Source organism: Panthera pardus, unplaced genomic scaffold, assembly GCF_024362965.1.
Source record: "Panthera pardus isolate Hobbes unplaced genomic scaffold, ASM2436296v1 HiC_scaffold_27, whole genome shotgun sequence".
NCBI classification, from domain to species: domain Eukaryota; kingdom Metazoa; phylum Chordata; class Mammalia; order Carnivora; family Felidae; genus Panthera; species Panthera pardus.
Genome location: NW_026526843.1, coordinates 122,025,879 through 122,046,154, shown reverse-complemented (window position 1 = coordinate 122,046,154; position 20,276 = coordinate 122,025,879). Strand labels below are relative to the sequence as shown.

At 43.4% G+C, this 20,276-nt stretch overlaps 1 protein-coding gene across 3 annotated transcripts in view; it reads left to right on the top strand.

Moving 5' to 3' along the window:
* Positions 1-20,276, top strand: part of PUDP (pseudouridine 5'-phosphatase) — a 463,943-nt gene that overhangs the window by 318,708 nt on the left and 124,959 nt on the right. The gene's annotated exons all lie outside the window — the stretch shown is intronic.

Below are 20,276 nucleotides of genomic sequence, written 5' to 3'. Positions count from 1 at the left end.
TGTTACCATATGACAAATGTGACCTCTAGCTATGCTATTTGTTTAATGCCAAAATGTCTTTTATTAAAAAGGAATGTTTCGGTGGCATAAGGACCTCTATGTTAAAAATAAGGGAGAACCACGGGCACCTGGGTGGATCAGTCGGTTGAGCATCCGACTTCGGCTCAGGTCATGATCTCGCGGTTGGTGGGTTCGAGCCCCACGTCAGGCTCTGTGCTGACAGCTCAGAGCCTGGAGCCTGCTTCTGATTCTGTGTCTCCCTCTCTCTCTGCCCCTCCCCCACTCATGCTCTGTCTCTCTCTGTCTCAGAAATAAACAAAAAAAGAAGAAGAAAAGCAGACATGAATATCTTCTTGCCCATGAACTATGCCTACCTTAAGGGAAAAGCTTACTGCACTTTTTACTTATCCATTTTTAATTTTTTCAATGGTTATTCATTAAAAAGTTTTTTTAATATTTATTTTTGAAGGAGAGAGAGACAGTGTGAGCAGCAGGGGAGGGAGGAAGAGCAGAGAGAGAGGGAGACACAGAATCCAAACCAGGCTCCAGGTCCTAAGCTGTCAGCACACAGCCTGACATGGGGCTCGAATTTACTAACTGTCAGATCATGACCTGAGCTAAAGTCAGATGCACAACCAACTGAGCCACCCAGGTGCCCCTTATTCATTTTTCAGAGAGTGAGAGAGAGCGCAAGCGGGGAAGGGGTACAGAGAGAGGGAGACACAGAATCTGAAGCAGGCTACAGGTTCTGAGGTGTCAGAGCAGACCTTCACATCAGGCTTGAAATTGTGAACCATGAGATCATGACCTGAGCTGAAGTTGGACGCTCAACCGACTGAGCCACCCAGTGCTCCCTTCCTGAACTTTTTAAATGAGCACTGATTCCCGACATACAGCTTTGGAGAATGGGTCTTCCCTGACCTTGGCGATTTTGCCTTGATAGAAGTTTAAGTTGATATCAGAATTGACATGAACCCACAGTCATGAATGTTAAATTCCCAGCAGACCACAATTGGGATGGATTCCTTATCTGCCAGTGTCGCTTCTCATGACTCCTGTCCTGAGGAACGTTTGCATGGTCTCTCATTAAACAGGAGGGATTTGTTTCTCTGGAGTCTTAGCAAACTGGCCATGGCTGAATTTTCCGTGTTCAAGAGCTGAGGCTTGCCCATCACGGCACAATGAACCCATGAAAGGCATCTTTCTTCCCTTCAGCCTTCGTGCTTATGAGCTTTCAAGACAATAAAAAACCTTAGTGGGCTGGCATTGCACAAAAGCTCCAAGACTCTGAAGAAAGAAAATCAAATCTCTGTGCCCACCACAGAAGCTGGGGGACAGCTGGGTGTGGAATGTGTTCACTCCCACTGGGTGACCAGAAGGACAGCTCTGAAAGTGTGAGCATTCTCTCCCCTTATGTAATAAGTTGCGTGATGTGAAACCCTTCTTGACTGTGCTCCATAAACACTCTGCAGAACTGTCACACGGCTTTGCAGTTGGATCCGCCAGTCTCCAGTTAATTCACCTGAAAAACCTAAATGAAACCTAGATCGATAAAGAAAACCCAACAACACAAGAGGGACAAGGAGAGGGAACTTTCGGTCAACCTCGCATTGTGCTTTTGGCCACTTCCTTCTGAACCGATGCCCAGGCTGTTTTGTGGACATCAAGGGCACGCAAACTGTTCAACAAGAAGTGCCCTGCGTTGCCATGGCAAAACGGGAAGCGTCCGCAACGTCACAGAGCTCACTGGCAGCACTGTGGTAAACAAAGCAGTTAAGGCCAGTGTTTTTGGCAACAGAAGTCATGTGTGCGTGTTGTGGAGTCAGACGTCTTAAAGCTGAGGGCTGTGTCCTGAAACATATGAAAGAAATTGACCGGAAAATAAAAAGGATAAAAACCAATGAGAACACTACTTATGGATTTAAGTGTCAACGTAGTCCATGCCTTTGGTTCTTAACCAGGGTGCGATTTTACCCTCAGTGGACATTTGGCAATGCTGGGAGTCATTTTTGGTTGTCATAGCTGGAGAGAGGGTGATGATGGTACTACCATCTGGTCCTAAAGGGTAACAGTATAATGCACGAGACAGCTGCGTACAAAGAAACAAAAAACAAAAACCCCGACTATCCAGCCCTGTATGTCACTAATGCTGAGGTTGAAAAACCCTGCTCTCTTCAAGGAAGAGCTTTTCATAAGACCGTCCGTAGGAAGCCTGATCTGTTAAAAATCTGTTCCCTACCAATCCATGCCACAATGGCCAAAACAACAGACTTTTGGTGGGGGGGGGGGGGGCGGGAAGTGAAGAAAACAGATAAAAAATTAAAGAAAATGTTGCACTGACATCAACTCCCAGTATAGTATATGATGCTCTTGAAGGGTTCTGTTAGACAGAAGACATACAAAGCCCCAAACTATGGAATCCACTTAATGACCCAGCTCAGAAGAAAACAGGCATATCTGTGGGCTCCAATCAATTGATAAGATATGTGAATCTCTGAAGTCCCCCTGCAGAGTCTGGGGAGGAACACGTGTGTGTCAAGCTTGTGTCCGAGTAGGGACGCTCGCAGACAAGAGCCAGGCTGACAGTGCAGGTAATCTGCTCTCTGGTTAGCAGCTGTCCACACCTTCTGCAGGGCTGATGTGTGCACTCACCATCACTGTGTGATGCTTCTGTTGCAAACCAGCCACTTGGCCTGGGAATCAGAAACCTGCAGCATGACTCATCCGTAGCTATGTCTTCATGATGGCCAGTGTCTATGTCACACGGCCAGATGCCCTTGTCACGATCTCCATGCTCGCTTTGATGGGGCAGCTTGTCTTTGACTTTGCAGAGACCCAATGTCATCATTTGGGTGCCTTCCCAACTATCCTTTGAGCGAGAGACTGTTGGTTCCCAAGGGCTTGTCTTTCATAAAGGTACATGAACACTACTCTACAACGTCATGTGCGACTGTCCTTTCCTCTGTGAGCACTGAGGAGAAGCGTGCTAGAAAGTCCATGGCAGGTTTTCTCTTACTATCACACGGCACATCATTGCATATCACCTTGGTTGGATGAAGAATGCTGTGCTGAATCTCTGCTTTGGCTGCTGGCCAAACAAAGGATGAGCTTGTTTTTGGTGTTTGCTCTCATCTTATTACTATTTAACCAAGGCTGCTTGACTCTGTGTGTGTGTGTGTGTGTGTGTGTGTGTGTGTGTGTGTGTGTGTGTGTGTTTTAAAGACAGATATTTCTCTGAGGAGTCAGTGTATGGCCTCCACCATCTTTAAGGTGACACACTTATTTACCAAACCAGTTGATGTGAAAATGTGCCTCTCCATAAATCCCTCTCGGGAACAGAGGAAATAGCTCTTGATTATCCACAACATGACTGTCGTAGAACATAAAAGTGGTGTCCATCTCAGGAGTTTGACAGCGTATTATCCAAGGGAGATGACTCAATGGTGTAAGCATTCATTGTCATTGGAGAGCAATTTCACTGAGTCGAGTGCTCCTCCATGGAATGCAGAAAGGTGGTAGTACAACCTTACTCGTTCAAAACAGGCCCTGCCTAGCATCGTTTTAGAAGTTACTGCTTGCGCCTGGGTGGCTCCGTTGGTTGAGCGTCCGACTTCAGCTCGGGTCATGATCTCACAGTCTGTGAGTTCGAGCCCCGCATCGGGCTCCTGTGCTGATCGCTCAGAGCCTGGAGCCTGTTTCAGATTCTGTGTCTCCCTCTCTCTCTGACCCTCCCCCGTTCATGCTCTGTCTCTCTCTGTCTCAAAAATACATAAACGTTGAAAAAAATTAAAAGGGGCGCCTGGGTGGCTCAGTCGGTTAAGCGGCCAACTTCGGCTCAGGTCATGATCTCGAGGTCCATGAGCTCAAGCCCCGCGTCAGGCTCTGTGCTGACCGCTCAGAGCCTGGAGCCTGTTTCAGATTCTGTGTCTCCCTCTCTCTCTGACCCTCCCCCTTTCATGCTCTGTTTCTCTCTGTCTCAAAAATAAATAAACGTTAAAAAAATATTTTTAAATAAAAAATTAAAAAAAAAGAAGTTACTGCTTATTACAACCTAAAATTTAGAATTTGGGGACGAATCACCTGCCGTTCTTTTCCTAAGGATTCACACAGGTGCCTGTCGTTCATGTTCTGATGTATGTGTCTGACTTTGAGGAGCTGTCATCGCCTGTGTAGCTTTGTTCAAAGGTTTTATAATTTGTAAATCAAAGCAGAAGTTATAACCCCTTGCATCTCTTGCAAAGATACTTATGTCTCATCATTTCTCCTTGAGCGTTGTTCTGGTAAAAATGGTTCATCTCTGTTGTTGATGAGTGTTGGCTTCCTCAGTATATCTACTCTCTGACTAGTCCCTTCATCCAGGCTGGCCCCACTGTGCATCCCTACCTCCCATTTCTCACTTCCTGTCCATTCCTGTCCATTCAGAAGTCCCTTCCTGGCCATTCAGGCCGGACTCCAAGATTTTCATTTCAGCAGATTTCTCCTTGATGCATGGACTCCTATAACTCTCATGTTTCTGTTTCCTCTGCTGCATCACTTCTTGAACCTGGGCTGAAAACCCAGTTTGTTTCTCCAGTACTAACTGCTGAGTATTTGGGGGGATTGGTATCATACCACTTTATTTGCCTCTAACTTACATGTACCCCAATGCCATCAGCAATCCTGACAGATGGGGGGCCCTTCTGTGTTCCTCCAAGGAGTGGTTCCAAATCCTTATCACATTGTTCAGGGCACTCAAGGCCTTCTTTGTGTCCCTTCCTTTACCCCAGTAGAATGTATCCCTACTTCAGAGGGAATAGGAAATGTATTGGGATGATCCAGTGAGTGCTTGACCACTACACCTGTCCTTAGAGACTCTATAGGGATAAGCTGCTTAGTGCTCTGCTACTATGCATTGTCCTTGTTCTATGACCTACTGTTCTCACTTTCCGTCTTCCCTCTGATCCCATGGATGTATGATCTGTCTTTTGGGGAAATGGCTTGAGTAGAGAGAGAAGAAAACCTGAATGGCAGGTCTGAAGGAGGGGTGGGGAGGAAACTGGAAGACAAAGTACTGATTACCATCCTGGGAATGTTGATGGGCGAGAAAGACTGAACCAGCTAGAGAGGATGTAGGACGGGGAGACTGTGCAAGGTGCACAGATGATCCTGTACTGTAATTCTTATTTTCCACACTTCTAGTGAGGCTGCGAAAGCACCAGTCATTCGGCTTAACTGCTCAGCTAAATTCCTCCTGCTGTAAAAAAACTATCTTGCATAATTTATAGGTTTTCACACTTAAAATATAATTCATACAAACATGGAGATTTGTGAGGTGAGACGCAAGAAGAAATACTCACCTAAGCATGGTTGATAATGAGTTTTATATTTCTGACATCTCTCAAAGTGTGATGAAAGGTTGTATTTCTATCTTGAAAAATGATCACAAGGCCCGCAAAGAGATTCTCCTTAGCTAATAAGGATTTGGGCTCAATGCTATTTTCTTTCCATCCCTTCTCCAAAAAGAAAGCATTCGATGTTTTCATTGCTGAAGTATTGGTGAGCGGGCTGTTTACTAAATAAACTCATAGAATGTGGGGCTGGAGGAGGTAATTATGAAAACAGATCGGGGACCAAAATATTCCTGTATCGCTAGCTGTGATTTCTTTATTGGAAGCCAGAGACTTTGCCTAGGGATTTGCCAAGTGACTTGCATAAGGGAATCCACAGACAGAAATGATGAAGAAAGCCAGAAGTGGCTTCTCTTTTTCCCCTTTTCTCTCAGTGTGTGAAGGACATCGTATTCTTTCTTGAGGGTTTTCAGCAGTCATGGCACCATGGCAATTTGGGCACTACACCAAAAAATTCCCAGGGTGTTGTTGACTCTGGCGACTGTTCAGACACCAAGTCCCCTTTAGGTCTCTCAGCTGAAGTAGTTACTGAGTTAATTACCAAACCACAATTGATTTAAACAAGTACCCATGTGATGCCTACAGCACATCGTATCATTGGGATAGAAACCTCCAATGATTTCCTTGACATTTTTAATTTAATTGTTTCTTTGAGGGAAACACAAAACCTCACCATATTCAGCAAAGGGACTGGTAGTCAATGATTCCAACAGACAATTCCATCTGCCTGAAGACAGCCAGGCAGCAACAGTCATGGGATGGGGCACTCACTGTGTGGAAAATACCACGTCTGTGTGTTGGGCTCTTTAAGGGAAACAGTGAATGGGGACCTCAGATGTTGGCTGTCTTTGGGAGCAACACACACACACACGCATACACACATACACACACCTTCTACCCAAAGCACTGTTTCCAAAGGCACAACTCAATAAGCAAACATCTTATAGTAAAAACAAAATGCCTGTGTGCTAAGGGTGCATAGTGGCAGGGACTGGCCCATGCCCCCTGTGAGACTGAATCTCTGAAACAGAGTCTTCAGGCCGATGAAACCGTTCTCTGCAGCATGGCTCCTTGACATGCTTAACATTTGGGAAGCACAGACCGAGCCTTGTGCACATGAGTGGCCCAACACCTGCCACAATTTCCTGTATGTAGAGAACATCCAGCAAAGACTCTGGCCATTGCCTTTGCATATCCTCACCGTGTGGAGTACATCCCACTTAACTTTACTTCTTTTATGCTAGACTCAACTTGCTGTCACCTGTCCACACAGCCAATAGCCATTTCATAATCAACTGTCATGCCTTGGGGCAAAAATCATTGCTGGCAGGGAAGAAAAAAATTAATGCACTACATCTCTGTGTCCCATGGCCAGATATTAAGGGCAATTTTCACCGTGTTGTGAGCGGATACCCATGCAAGAGATGATGCTAGCAACTCAGCGAGTTCATTTCCTTCTAGCACACAGGAAACGGACTTTGCAGGGGCTTGTTACACACATGAGACGTGGCTGCAGAAATATCTTACAAAAACGACCACTTCTTGTATCATGAGCAAAGGCATCATAGAAGCAAAAATATTTAATGTGCACCTAGCTTGTGCCAGCCCCTTGTGCAACTTCACTTGCCGTCCTCTCCTAGCTAGAGCATCGCTATTTCCACCACCACACCCATCTCCCTGTCCTTGCCTCACATCAGCTCTGCCCCACCAATCCTTATGCCTGGATCTACCTCCCTCTCTAATGCAAAGAGAAAGTAGTCATTTTCCAGAATAATCTCCCTTGTTTCCGCACATCTCCTGCAAAATGATCTATACTTGCATGCTTTCTTACCTCCAGTCTATGGGGAGCACAGGAACAGAGAGAAGAATCTCCCCCATCTGCTCTTGAAACTCCATCACATCTCAGGACGATCTCCAGCCTTCATCCTCTTTCCCTCCCTTATCACCAACCTTTCCAAGAATAGACCACCTATACCGAATGAGTGCTCTATGCTTTTCAACATACTTGCCAAATATCATCAATCAGTATGGTTCCAATTTTAGCACATCCATTGCTGGGCAAACACTCACAAAATTGTCTTTGCTCGTATTCACGATGTTGCCTCCTACTTATTGCTTAAAGCCACTGCCACCTGCTTTCAGAATTCACTACTCTTCAGTTCTGGGTACTTTCAAGGTCAGTCCTCACTGACCTTCTAAACACGCTTTAATAACATCTCTGCGGTCATATTTCTACTTGGTCTCAGTGCATGTATTATCGCAGAATGGGCACCTTTAAAAAAAATCTTGCCTTCCCTTTTTTAAAGGAGTTAAGAGTTTTAAACTAAACCTCAGTTGTTCAAACAGCATGCTTTAGGACTTCTGTATTTCTTGAACCTCTGGTAATTCATGCCTCTGAGAGAGACTGAACAGTGAGTCTATTCAGGGTGTTTACCACAATCTCATCTTACACTGTATTTAAGGAGTAGGTGCATAGGATATGACTGATTGTGGTCAGAGAAATTATTTTGTCAGCAACAATATAGTTGTATAATAAGGCTCTGTGTCAAACCTTTATGGTTGAACATAAAAGAAGCTTGCAGGAAACCCAAGAATTACTCAGATCCAGGGCCTGAAGGTGTTCATGGAGACAAATGAAAATTAATGTGGCAAAGTAAAGGCGGAGTGATTCACACATTCACAGAGTTCCTACTGGGTCATGACCCTTGAACTGCGGACACATTAAGATGGAAGCTGTTATTGATGAGGCCCTCAAGGGGTCAAATAGATAAATACTAAAATCTTAAACATAAACTTTCACAAAAAGGGAGAGAGCTATTTCACCCTACAAGGTTTTTTTTTCCCATCTTTCTTAGGATGGTGAACTGAAGGACACATAATAACTTGAAATGATTTTCATAGACCATCTACACACACACATTTTTCTCTTATATTCTCTGCTGCACGCTCTGCAGACTTCAAGACGTGAGTCTAAAAATAAAGACGCACGAAGATTCAATCACTACTATTCTTTTATTTAAAGCTCTGGACAATTACTGAGAAAAAAACCCCAGGGGATGAAAAATAGAGATTAGAAAAATCGAATAAGAAAGTCATTATGTACAATACATCATTTGGTATATGGCGTTTTGTGATCTTGAATTTTAATAATGAGTCAGAGAATAGTTAGGATTTTTACTGAGTATTATGATCCTGTAAAATTATTCCCATCAGGGCATTTTCCGAAGTACCTCAGAGATTAAATTGATATTTAAATATACCTTTCTAAAGCAGATATTATTTCCTATATGTTCAAAGACGATTATGGTTGTCTAATTAACATTAGCCAATGATCAATATGCTCATCATTAATTTGGAAAATTTTCTGAAATAATGCATGTAGATAATTGGGCAACAACAGAGTCATATCTATTCATATCTAAAGAGTATTTAAATATTGACAAGGGCCTCATGCATATGTATGCACCTGAAAAGGTCAAGATGAGTCATGGTGTAGCACTGTACTTCTTGAGAATAAGCTTGAAGAAATATGTGTAATGCCCTTCTCCAGCCCAAAGCCTAGCAGATAAACTCAAGCAAGATTCAACGTACATACTGGACCCAAGAGGAAACGTTCTACCCTACTTTGGATGTCATTAATTCATTTATTTCTTCATGCATGCATTACAAAAAAAGTATGAAGATGAAGGCACTATGCTAAAGAATGACACATGAAATACACAGTTCCCCATCCCAAGCCACTTATCACCTCAAGGAGAAACAGAGAAATAAAGGTTTGACATGAAGCAAAATCAGATAAGTTATTTTAGAGAGACAGGAACAAGAGAGGTCCTCTTGTTCCCTAGTGTAACGATAGATTATGATTGGAGAGGGCTGAGGGAGGTCAGATTTGGAGGTGACTTCAAACAGTGCCTTTTGAGTTGGATTGGAAGAAAGTGTAGGCACTGGTAAGTCTAACAGGATATAGTACATCTTGTTGGCCATGTAACTTCTGATGCCACAGTCCCAGCGGTTTGTCATGAGCAAGTGCCCTGCCCCTCTCTGTGGAAATGTGCACAGGATTCAAAGTTGGCTCACCGGAGAGGACATGAGTGTCCACCCCCACCCTCTTCTTTCAAGTGTTGGAGTTCAGTATGGAATCTCTTGTCCATTGGTGATACCATTTATGGTGGAGCTTAAACAATTATAGCATAACCCTGTTTCTTGGAGATACTTGAGAGCTATTTAGATCCAATGTGGTGGGAGTGTGAGATGATTCTTAAACAATGAGTAGGAAGCCACCTGATGAGCAAGGCTTGAAAGAGTTGTGCCTGGCAGGGGAGCCAACAGCAATGTCAAGGCATGGAATCCTGAGGGAGCAGCCTAATGTCATTAGTTGGGCTAGATAGGAGTCATCAAATTAGGGGCCACTGAGCTTAGAATAGTTCTCACATTTCTAAATGATCGGAAAAAAAAATCAAAAGGAGGGTAATGTTTTGTGACACATGAAAATTACATCAAATTCAAATTTCAGTCTCCATAAATGAGGTTTTATTAGAACATAGCCCCGCCCACCACTTCGGCACTATTTCTTAACGTCTATGGCTACATTCATTCAGAGTTGTTGGGATAGTAACCACAAGGCTCACAAAACCTAAAATGTCTTAGAGAAAATGTTTGCTGACCCCTGAGCTACATCTGAGAAGGTGGGCATGCTGAGCTAGAAAGGCGGATTGCAGGTGACAGAGAGGCTTACATGCCATATCAAGAATTTGGATTTTATTCTGTGCCAGTTGGAAGTCATTGAAAAATTCTCAGCAGGGAAATGCGTGCATTTGAGAAAGTGTGCATATTGGGAGGCTCACCTGGGTGGCTGTGTGAACAAAGCACTGAGGAGAAAAACCAGATGGAATTAGGGAGCTGTTGCAGTCATCCCAGTTAGAGAAAAGGAGACTTAGAGTGTGGGCAGTGACAGCATGGAAGGAGGCAACAAGTGAGAGAAAAAAAAGGGGTCTAGAATAGTCCCAGAATAATCTCGTGTATTGGCAAATGGCATCATCATCTTCCAGTTACCTGGATTGTCTTGAATACTGTCTGACTGCTGCAGCTTTGAGAATCATAATTTGAATCCCTTCTAAGATTGTGGTGGATTCAGTCCCTGACCCACCCGTGTTGCCTTGACAGTCACCTCTACCTGCCAAAGGTTCTCATTGCTCACGCCCCTGATGCCCTGCTTGGGGTGGTTTTCTTGCTATGGAAACACACAATGGACCAAATATAGGAGGAGACAAAAAGTTCTAAGGAGTTGTTGACCTTGTAAGCACCCCTAAAGCAATGACAGATGGTCAGTAGGTGGATCTACTCTAGCTTCCTCACCCATCAGGTGGGATAATTCTGTATTGTGGCTCTCAAAGTCCCTAAATAGAACTTGGCCTTTTTGCCCACGAGGATAACTCACCACTTACTGCTTTCCTTTCCTGCTGTGTCTCACATCCCACTCTTCCTCTGGTCCTCTTGAGCACAATAAACTATTTGCACTCAAATTCTTATCTCAGAAACTATATCTCATACTAGAACCCAACATAAGACATATTGTAAGTGTATCTCTTTATTCATGATGTATATTAACACTGGAAATAATTTCAATGTGCTCAGCATGACCTGCCTACAAAAGTCTTTTCATGCCTGTGAATTATTTTACCAACTTCAGCAAGATAGCATGATGAAGTTAATGATGAATTAAGATTCTCTGTTTCCATACCCTCCCCACCACTTAACCCAGCCTACCAAGTCAACTTCTCTGGCCTGGTCTTAAGAGGAAAGAGTCATATTAGAAATTGATCCTCACTTGCAAAATAACAGCCTTAAAGGAAATGTGTCAGTGGAGGGCTTAGGATTATCTCACACACAGGGTCAGTAAAGACAGTTAGGAGTAAGGGTCAGGGTGCTATCAAAGAATTGAGTTCTGCCAGGGATAAGAGGTCACTGGCTGTGGTTGGCCAACATTTGTGTTCAGATGGTGGCGTGATCTCCATCCTCCCAGCACCAAAATTTGAGCAGGGATTATCTCATCTCACGTATTGGCCAGAGCAGCTCCCTGTCATGAAGTATCATCATTGCAAAGATGCCCATACCACAGAGATATGGCTCCTGGTACCAGATGTGGGGCAAATGATGGGACAGACCATTTGTCTCACATTCTTTCTTCTTTATCAGGTCAACTACATTGAATAAAACGCCACCATTTATTCATTCATTCATTCATTCATTCATTCATTCATTTTAGCTGCTTCATGTTGCTTGCTTAATTCACTTGTCTCATGTGGGTGGATACTCAGTTTTCAAATAGACCATCCCTAAGGCATTCTGGAATGTCCAGATATGGCAGAGGGACACTGAGTAAAAGGCAGATGGTTCGTTACATTTCAGCAGGTGGAGTCTGATGTGCCAGAAAGACACTTGTCCATTATGTAGCCCATGAGATAACATGTCCGCTAGCTAGTTGGCAGTAAGTACCTGGAGCAAAAAAAAAAAAAAAAAAAAAAAAAAAGACTGCAGTTTCAGAGATGGACTGGAAGTCCTCATATTTCCTACTCTGAAGGACCCAGGAGCAAAGAGACACGATCAACGTGAAGGAATGGAGATCTCTGACAAAGATACTAACAAAGATCCAAGGGTCATTCTAACACTTACCAGCTCCATCCGCCAGAGCTGGTATTCTGCACTCCCCATCCAACTCCAAAGTATCTGTTCTACCTGACTCCTCCTTTCTAAGGAAAGCTATCCATGGTGTTTTATTCTGTAAAAAAAAATTGCTTAAGAAGTTTGGTCCAAGTAAATTTAACCCTGCTTTCCAGGCATGAGATAATTGTATCCACCAGCTACAGGGTCATGGAACAGCAAAACAGCCTCCGACACAGAATCAGGAGCTGGCCTGCCACACACAGCTGGCTGTGCTATCTCCTGCTAATCATGACGATTTCACACAACATCAGCATCAATTCTGTACTTGGTGGACTGAAAGCAAAAAAACACAACTTCTGTAATCATATCTGTGTGCAGGTAAAACAGGAACCGTGTCCAAATCAGAAAATATGAAACACTCTTAGGATCCAGAAGTGACTGCTGTATCTTTGCCAATTACAGCTTTACCTTACCTTCTCCAATGGTAGGACTTATTGAGATATTCAGTCATACAGTTTCTCATCTTCCTGGGAAACCCCAATGCAGAATGAAACCCTAACTAGTTGTGCCTTGATTCCTACCCAAATCGTCCAACCAAAGTCCAAACACTACCATATAATTTTTTTTTTCTTCTTGAGGTACCCCAGAGAGTGCAGTTTTGTTGTTTTTGCAACAAGTAATAAGTTAAAATTGTCCAACTGCTGGTCTGGCCCTGGTGGTCGTTGGCCAAAGGGCACTGACAGGTGTGAGAAATTCCAAGATTTTATGCAAGGAGGTAGCTTGGTGTGTGAAGATCTACGTGTAAAAGATACACCTATTAATTAGTAACAAACGGATTCAATCTAAATCTTCTCTTATTATGTTTCTCACTCCATCCTAAGGAAAAAGATACTCATATCTATAGGGTGTCTACAGTTGTCCATTCCAGTAAACACTGGAACCTAGAGTACTAAATAATGGAGACCAGAGGCTAAGCAGTGGAGACTAGAGTGGTAACCAAAGCAGCCTAGAGTGTTGAGCACTGGAGACTAGAGAGGTGAGCAGTGGAGCCTAGAGCGGTGAGCTCTGGAGGCTAGAGGCTGAGCTGTGGAGGCTAGAGTGGTGAGCAGTGGAGACTAGAGCGGTGAACAGTGGAGACTAGAGTGGTGAGCAGTGGTGCCTGGACAGGTGAGCAGTGGAGCCTAGAGAGGTGAGCAGTGGAGACTAGAACCTGAGCTGTGGAGGCTAGAGCGGTGAGCTGTGGAGCCTAGAGCGGTGAGCAGTGGAGGCTAGAGGCTGAGCTGTGGAGGCTAGAGCGGTGAGCAGTGGAGACTAGAGCGGTGAGCAGTGGAGCCTAGAACCTGAGCTGTGGAGCCTAGAGCGGTGAGCAGTGGAGACTAGGCTGTGAACAGTGGAGACTAGAGTGGTGAGCAGTGGAGCCTGGACAGGTGAGCAGTGCAGCCTAGAATGGTGAGCAGTAGAGCCTAGAGCCGGGTGAGCAGTGGAGACTAGAACCTGACCTGTGGAGCCTAGAGCGATGAGCAGTGGAGCCTAGAATGGTGAGCAGTGGAGACTAGAACCTGAGCTGTGGAGCCTAGAGCTATGAGCAGTGGAGACTAGAGCGGTGAGCAGTGGAGACTAGAACCTGGACTGTGGAGGCTAGAGTGGTGAGCAGGGGAGCCTGGACAGGTGAGCAGTGGAGCCTAGAGGCGTAAGTGATGGTGAGCAGTGGATGTTAGAGTGACAAGACGTGGTAGGTAATCCAGTGGAACACCAGCTATGCCCAGTGGCATAAGCGGTAGAATCTAGGGACATAAGCTGTGGGTCTAGAGACACTATGGAGCAAAGGTAACCAGCCGTAGACACTGCAGCTCTTCACACTCTCTCCTGGTTCACTGAAAGAGGTGGGCTCATTAACATTGAGTGACTTTTTATCACCAAGTATCAATACATCCCTAAGGTGTAGAAAGTCTAAGCAATGAGAGTCATATTTCCATGTCGTAGAAAGGAAGTGTCTGAATACTGCTGAGCAAATAGAACACAGACATGCCACATGCGGGGAAATGGTCACATGAAAACGAAACCATCAGAGTAACCATCGGTTGTTTTTTTTTTTTTTTTCCCTGTCAGTGATAATGGCTAAAATGTCATTATTCAACCTTAGTTTGAGGGAGGCACCCCAGAAGCTATATGCCACATATCTAGAAAAAAAACCCACTGGCCATTTGTGGAAAGAAAACCCTCTAACTGGCTTCCAGGGAGGTGTAGTACCAGTCCTGAAAATTGCCGCAATGAGACTTTCATCAGTGTCCCCCTCATAGCCTGCTCTTTGCACCGTGATTCACTGCCATCTGGACGGATGGCGGCCGACACTGAGATTCCTACCCAGTTTACCTCAAACAAGAAGGTGTTGGGGAGGCACCATCATCAAATGGATTGAGGGTTTCCTGCACGCATTCAGCAGACAGAGGACGCTGAATGTGAAGATAAAGAGTTTGTTCGTTCATGGAAATCTCTGGATCAGCAACAAGGAGAAGGGAGGTAAATACCAGACAGAACTCAGTGCTCAGGCGCATGGTAGAGCTTTAATTTCACCCAACCACAGTCACATTTTCCTTCTCGCTTCGTTCAACTCATCCTCTTTACTGAAGTTGGAAACAGTCTTCAATGGGAGTCACACTGTTTGTTTTTCAGAACTGCCCCAACAAAGGAAAAGGAGAAGGGAGAGTGCCTTTGCCCATTTGGGCCACCATAACAAACATCCTACAGACTGGGTGGCTAAAACAACAGACGTTTATGTCTCACAGACTTTGTCTCTCACAGTTCGGGAGGCTGTAAGTCCTAGGTCAAGATGCTGGCAGAACATCTGATGTCTTCTCACTGTGTCCTCAAATGGCAGAAGGGGCAAGGGAGCTCTCTTGGGTCTCTTTTATAAAGACGCTGATCCCATCATGAAGGGTTTACACCTTCGGTACCTAATCCCCTCGCAAAGTCATAATCTCCAAATACCATCACCCTGGGGGTGAAGATTTCAACATACGAATTTGGGGGGAGACACAAACCTTTAGCCTGTAACTGAGGCCTGTGTAATGAAGGATGAGTAAGTGGGCCAACGGGTAACATGGTACCTGCTTGCTCCCTGGTAGCAGAACGTCATAATAATGATAATAATCATTATTATTCTGATTATTATTACATATATTATTATATAATATAATAATGATTGTATGATTATATAATACATAATGTTATAATATATAATTATATTGTTAAATATAACAATTACATATGATAAATACTATTATTGTTATCATTATTATTTTCTGGAGTGTTTTGGCAAATCAGCTTAGCTAATGTGTTGTCTTTTTACTATTGGTTTGCTAATATTGTTATTTAGTTGTTTTGTTTTGTTTTATTTTGTTGCTACTCAGATTGTTTTTATTGTTATTATTGTTTCAATCTACCTGGGCTTTAAAATATTTCACCAGCGATTTGGTATTCCTAAAAATAATAGAACTTGATTCTCTTTAGTCTCACTTCAGGGTAGGCAGAAGTTTTCTGTGAAGGGGTGAGTAGTAAATATTTTGGCATTAGAGGCCACACAGTCTCTGCACAGACACACTACCCTTCCACTGCAGAACAAAATGCAGCCTCATGCAGTACCTAAATAATGGATGTGACTGTATACCAATAAAACTTTATTTATAAAAACAAGCAGAGGGCCAGATTTGGCCTGGGGCTGCAGTTTGCTGACCCTGCCCTAAATTAACCTAATATCTGAATCCAGACAAGAATTTTGACTTAATTCAGTAAATCCAGTTATATTGTTTCCCTATCATTTATACAGAATCTTCCAAACACACACATTGGGAGAAAAAAAACACAAAGTCTTTCTATCAGCATGCAATTTTGTTTTAAATAGCATGAAACAAGATGATAGCAGAAATTTACTTGTATATAAAAATTCCAGGATGGATCATGGAATCTTATCTCTGCCTCTATATATTGACATCTACTTTATTAATTTATCATCTGTTTTCATATATATGTATATCTAATCTTTTCATGGCTGTGTGTCTGTGTGTACACATACATATATACATATCCATATGCACATATATGGAATCTTTATTGAATTTGTAACCATGTTCCTATATATTCACATATGACTATGTTTTGGGTGTATAGTAGGACACATTTGACATCACAGAGATAATTATCAAGAAGTATGTTGGGATTTCTCAGCTTTTTTATTGTCTCAGAGCTGCAGAGGCAAACATAGTAGGAAGTACAAATGACTTAGGTTTCTGGAAAAAAGGCACTGATGAGTTTTCTAAATTAAAACGTCAACCCCTCTACCAAGTGCACAAGGATATTTTATTAGAACACTCTGAGAAGATGTTTTTTAAGTGTGAGTTAATGGGCACTCCAGCCTGATCTTTATCAGCCCCCTTGGTATTGCTGAGGTGACGCCTAACTGAATGAACTCATTTGGGGCCACTGTGGGGACCGGAAGACTTCTCAGGGCTCTCTAAAGTGGGTCCCTGTTATTAACAGGGCTATTATTTAAATGTGGTGCATGACTTTACATTTGTGAGGAAAAGAGTGAATTACAATACTAATAGGCGTGCATACACAATTCTCTAAAGTGTTAAAAATCTTACCCTTAGTGACATATTCAGTGGTCCTTGAGTTTTATCAAACTGGATACAAATAAAATTTAATCATGGAATGAGGAAGCTGGAATATTTTAGAAACAACTCTCCAAAACAAGTGGATTAACTGTTAGGGATAGGATCCTTTCTCTCCCTAGTGAAAAAAATCTACTGTGTGTATAAGAAGTGTCCATCGCATGACAAGAGAGATTTAATCATTTCTTTCCCAGTTGGGGGAATGCTAAATAGCGAGTTATGCTTTGGGAGGCTGTACCAATGCAACATTTCACCAAGCAGACTTAAAATCATTTCCATGGAATGTGGATCACCAGCGATCCCAGGATGAGGAAGTTCCCAGGACATGGGACTTTTATTTCTAACATTGGGGCAGGACTTCACAAACCGGGATAAGTTGACCACAATAATGGAATCGGGAAGAGGAGAATTACTCTATGTAGGTTTTAATAGTCAGACACTTCAGGAGCGCCTGGGTGGCTCAGTCGGTTGAGCGTCCGACTTCAGCTCAGGTCATGATCTCACAGTCTGTGAGTTTGAGCCCCACATCGGGCTCTGTGCTGATGGCTCAGAGCCTGGAGCCTGCTTCTGATTCTGTGTCTCCCTCTCTCTCTGCCCCTTCCCTGATCATGCTCTGTCTCTCTCTGTCTCAAAAATAAATAAAAACATTAAGAAAAAACAATTTTTTTTTAAATAAAAAAAAATAGTCAGACACTTCAGAGAAATTGTGGCATAGATGCAGTCCAACCTTTGTTTTCCACTTAAGCACTCGCAAAGTCACAGCAGGCTCAGTAAGAAACAAGATGTTTATTGGGTGCTCCATACTACTGAGAAGGCGAAAATCCTTTTCAGAGATGGCTAGGTAGTCAATTCTAGTGCAAGTTCCGGCTGTCTTGGAATATTGAGACTGACTCAACATTTTATTGTAAAACCCTCTTGACGACCAGGACTTTAAAGACAACAGATGAAGGAACAAGTATTTGGAGAAAAAAAAGAGTGTATATCAATACATTTAACGAAACCACATGCTAAGATTATTTGTAAAGGCATGCATCTTTTTCTTTATTCTGCTGTTCTCTTTCCAAGAGAGACTCGGGCTGAGTCACTCTTGATCGCGGGGAGGGTTGTCCTATGCATTAGGGGATATTGAACAGTATTCCTGGCCATTCTTGACTAGATGTCAGTTGCACCCCCACCTTGTTTGTGACAACCAAAAATGTCCTCAGGCTTAGCCAAATGCCCCCAAAGTCGCACACTCACCATCAATTATAATTGATCATCTATTTGGGCCCCTCTAAAAAATAGTAAAATACTGTCCAGAAACAGTAACGCAGTCAGGAAGTGCACAGGAAAGCAAACTCTAGGATTTGCTTGGTCCCCACTCAGTCATTGACAGCTTCCTGAAGGATGCAATGCAATCTTTGAAAGTGGGGGCCCTCCCATCATCCATGCACACCATTTCAGTGAAGAGCAGGCCCTCTGGCTGATGCGCTGCGTTCAGAACCTTGAAGGAACAGACATCGGTGCTCGACCCAACACCTGCCGTGTTGATAGGACTCTATCAGATAATTAACTCAGCTCTCACAGACGCAGTTCAGGAAGGAAAAGAACATGCAAATCGTTGTTCCGTTTGCTCTCAAAAGCTGCTAATTGTCCCCCACACTAGCTCCTAGAGGCACTTAGGTGTGTGAGAGATGATGTTCAAGCCAGGTGTTCCCACACTTTATCCTTCTTGTCCCCTGCTTCCATTTTGCCCTCTCACGATTTTCAGTTTGTTGATTAAAACCCAAAGTGATACACACACACACACACACACACACACACACACACACACACACACACACACATTTAAAAATTTGGCAATTATTCCTGGACTCATTAATGCAATAATAAGATTCCCTGGGTTTGGGACGAGGTTTATCAATCTCATATTTGCGGTTGGATAATTCCCTGTTGTGGGGACTCTCCCGTGTGTTGTAGGATATTTAGAGCATCCCAGTAGATGATAATTGTGTTGCTAGAACCCCAAGTGTCTCCTGAAATTACTAAATGTCCCTGGGACACCAGGAACAGTAGAGATGAACAGAAAATGAAGGGCAGTGATGTGAGATGTTTAGGAGAGACTCTAAAGAGAACGTTAAAAGTACATGTGCCAGGTTCTATCCTTGGAGGTTTGGAAGTCATTGGTGTGGGGTTCAGCTTGAGCGCAGGAATTTTTTTTTTAAAAAGTATCCCAGGTATTTCTGATGTGCAGACAAGGTTGAGCACTACCCGTCCAGAAAAAGACAGTCATGACTGGTGTTCAAATGAGGCTTCACAAAACTTCTCAGAAATCAATACACAGGGCACAAGCATGTCCCATTGGGCAGATATCAGTTCTAGAAATTGTGCACGTTTCTGAATGTCTAAGAACTGTTTTGTGCACCGGCTAAAGGGTAGGATGTGTGCTGGACAGTCAGAAAGCGAGACTCATCAGCCATTCTCTGCACCTTCAGTTTCTAGAATTTTCCAAGATTTTCTAGGTGTCTGTCCCACCCGATGTCCTATCTAGTGAACCTTCAAAATATGTCCAGAGTATAACCCTGTCTCATGATCCCCACTAATGCCCTTCTAGAAGCTTGTACCATTGTCTCTCTCAGGATAGTAATAATAATAAAATAATAATAATATAACACAATAATATAATGTCACTACCCCAGTTCCCTAGTCTTGGAGGCTACATGTAGGTGGAAGAATCATCTTTCTAAAACAGAGGATAAATTGTGTCACACCACCCCCCCCAACAGATTCTTCTCATAAAATCTGAGAACCTCACAGTGATGTGCAAGGTCCCGACTGATGGGTCCCCATCACCACCTCCATGGTCCCATGTTCTTCTACACCCTGGGCTTCTAGATATTTCTGGAGCATTCCGGGCAAGTTCCTCCCTCACCTGGTGCTTGCTCTCCCTGGAAAGTTCTTTGTAAGGCTCTCCTCTCCTTCCGCAGGTCTTTGCTTAAATGCTACTTTCCCATTTTAAGTAGATGTTACCTTCCCTCACCATTTTAAGTGAAGTTGCCACCCACAAGCATTCCTTACGTCCCCTTTAATTTTCTTCATTGTATTTCTTGCCACGTCTATTTGTTTCTTAGGACCTCAGTAACAATTCACTACAAACTGGGGCAGTGATAGGAATGTGTTAGGAGCAGCAGAAATTTATTCTCTCCCGCTCGAGAAGACTAGGAGTTTGAGATCCAGGAGGAGCAGGGCCGAATTCCCTCCAGAGGGTGCTTGCTGCCTCTGCTAGCTTCTGGAGCTCCAGACATCCCTGGGCTTGTGGCCACATCACCCTAATTTTCAAGATCAGTGTCTCCAAATCTCTCTTTCCTGTGTATTCACCTTATCTTTTTTCCTATGTGTTGTAAATCGCCTTCTGCCTCCCTCTTTTAAGGATACATGTGATATATTTGGGGCACACCTGGACATTATCATCCAGGACAATCTCTCCGTCTCAATTTAGCCCTTAATTTCATCACATTTTGAGAGACCCTATATCCATAGAAAGTGATGTTTACATATTCCTAGAATTAGGACCTGG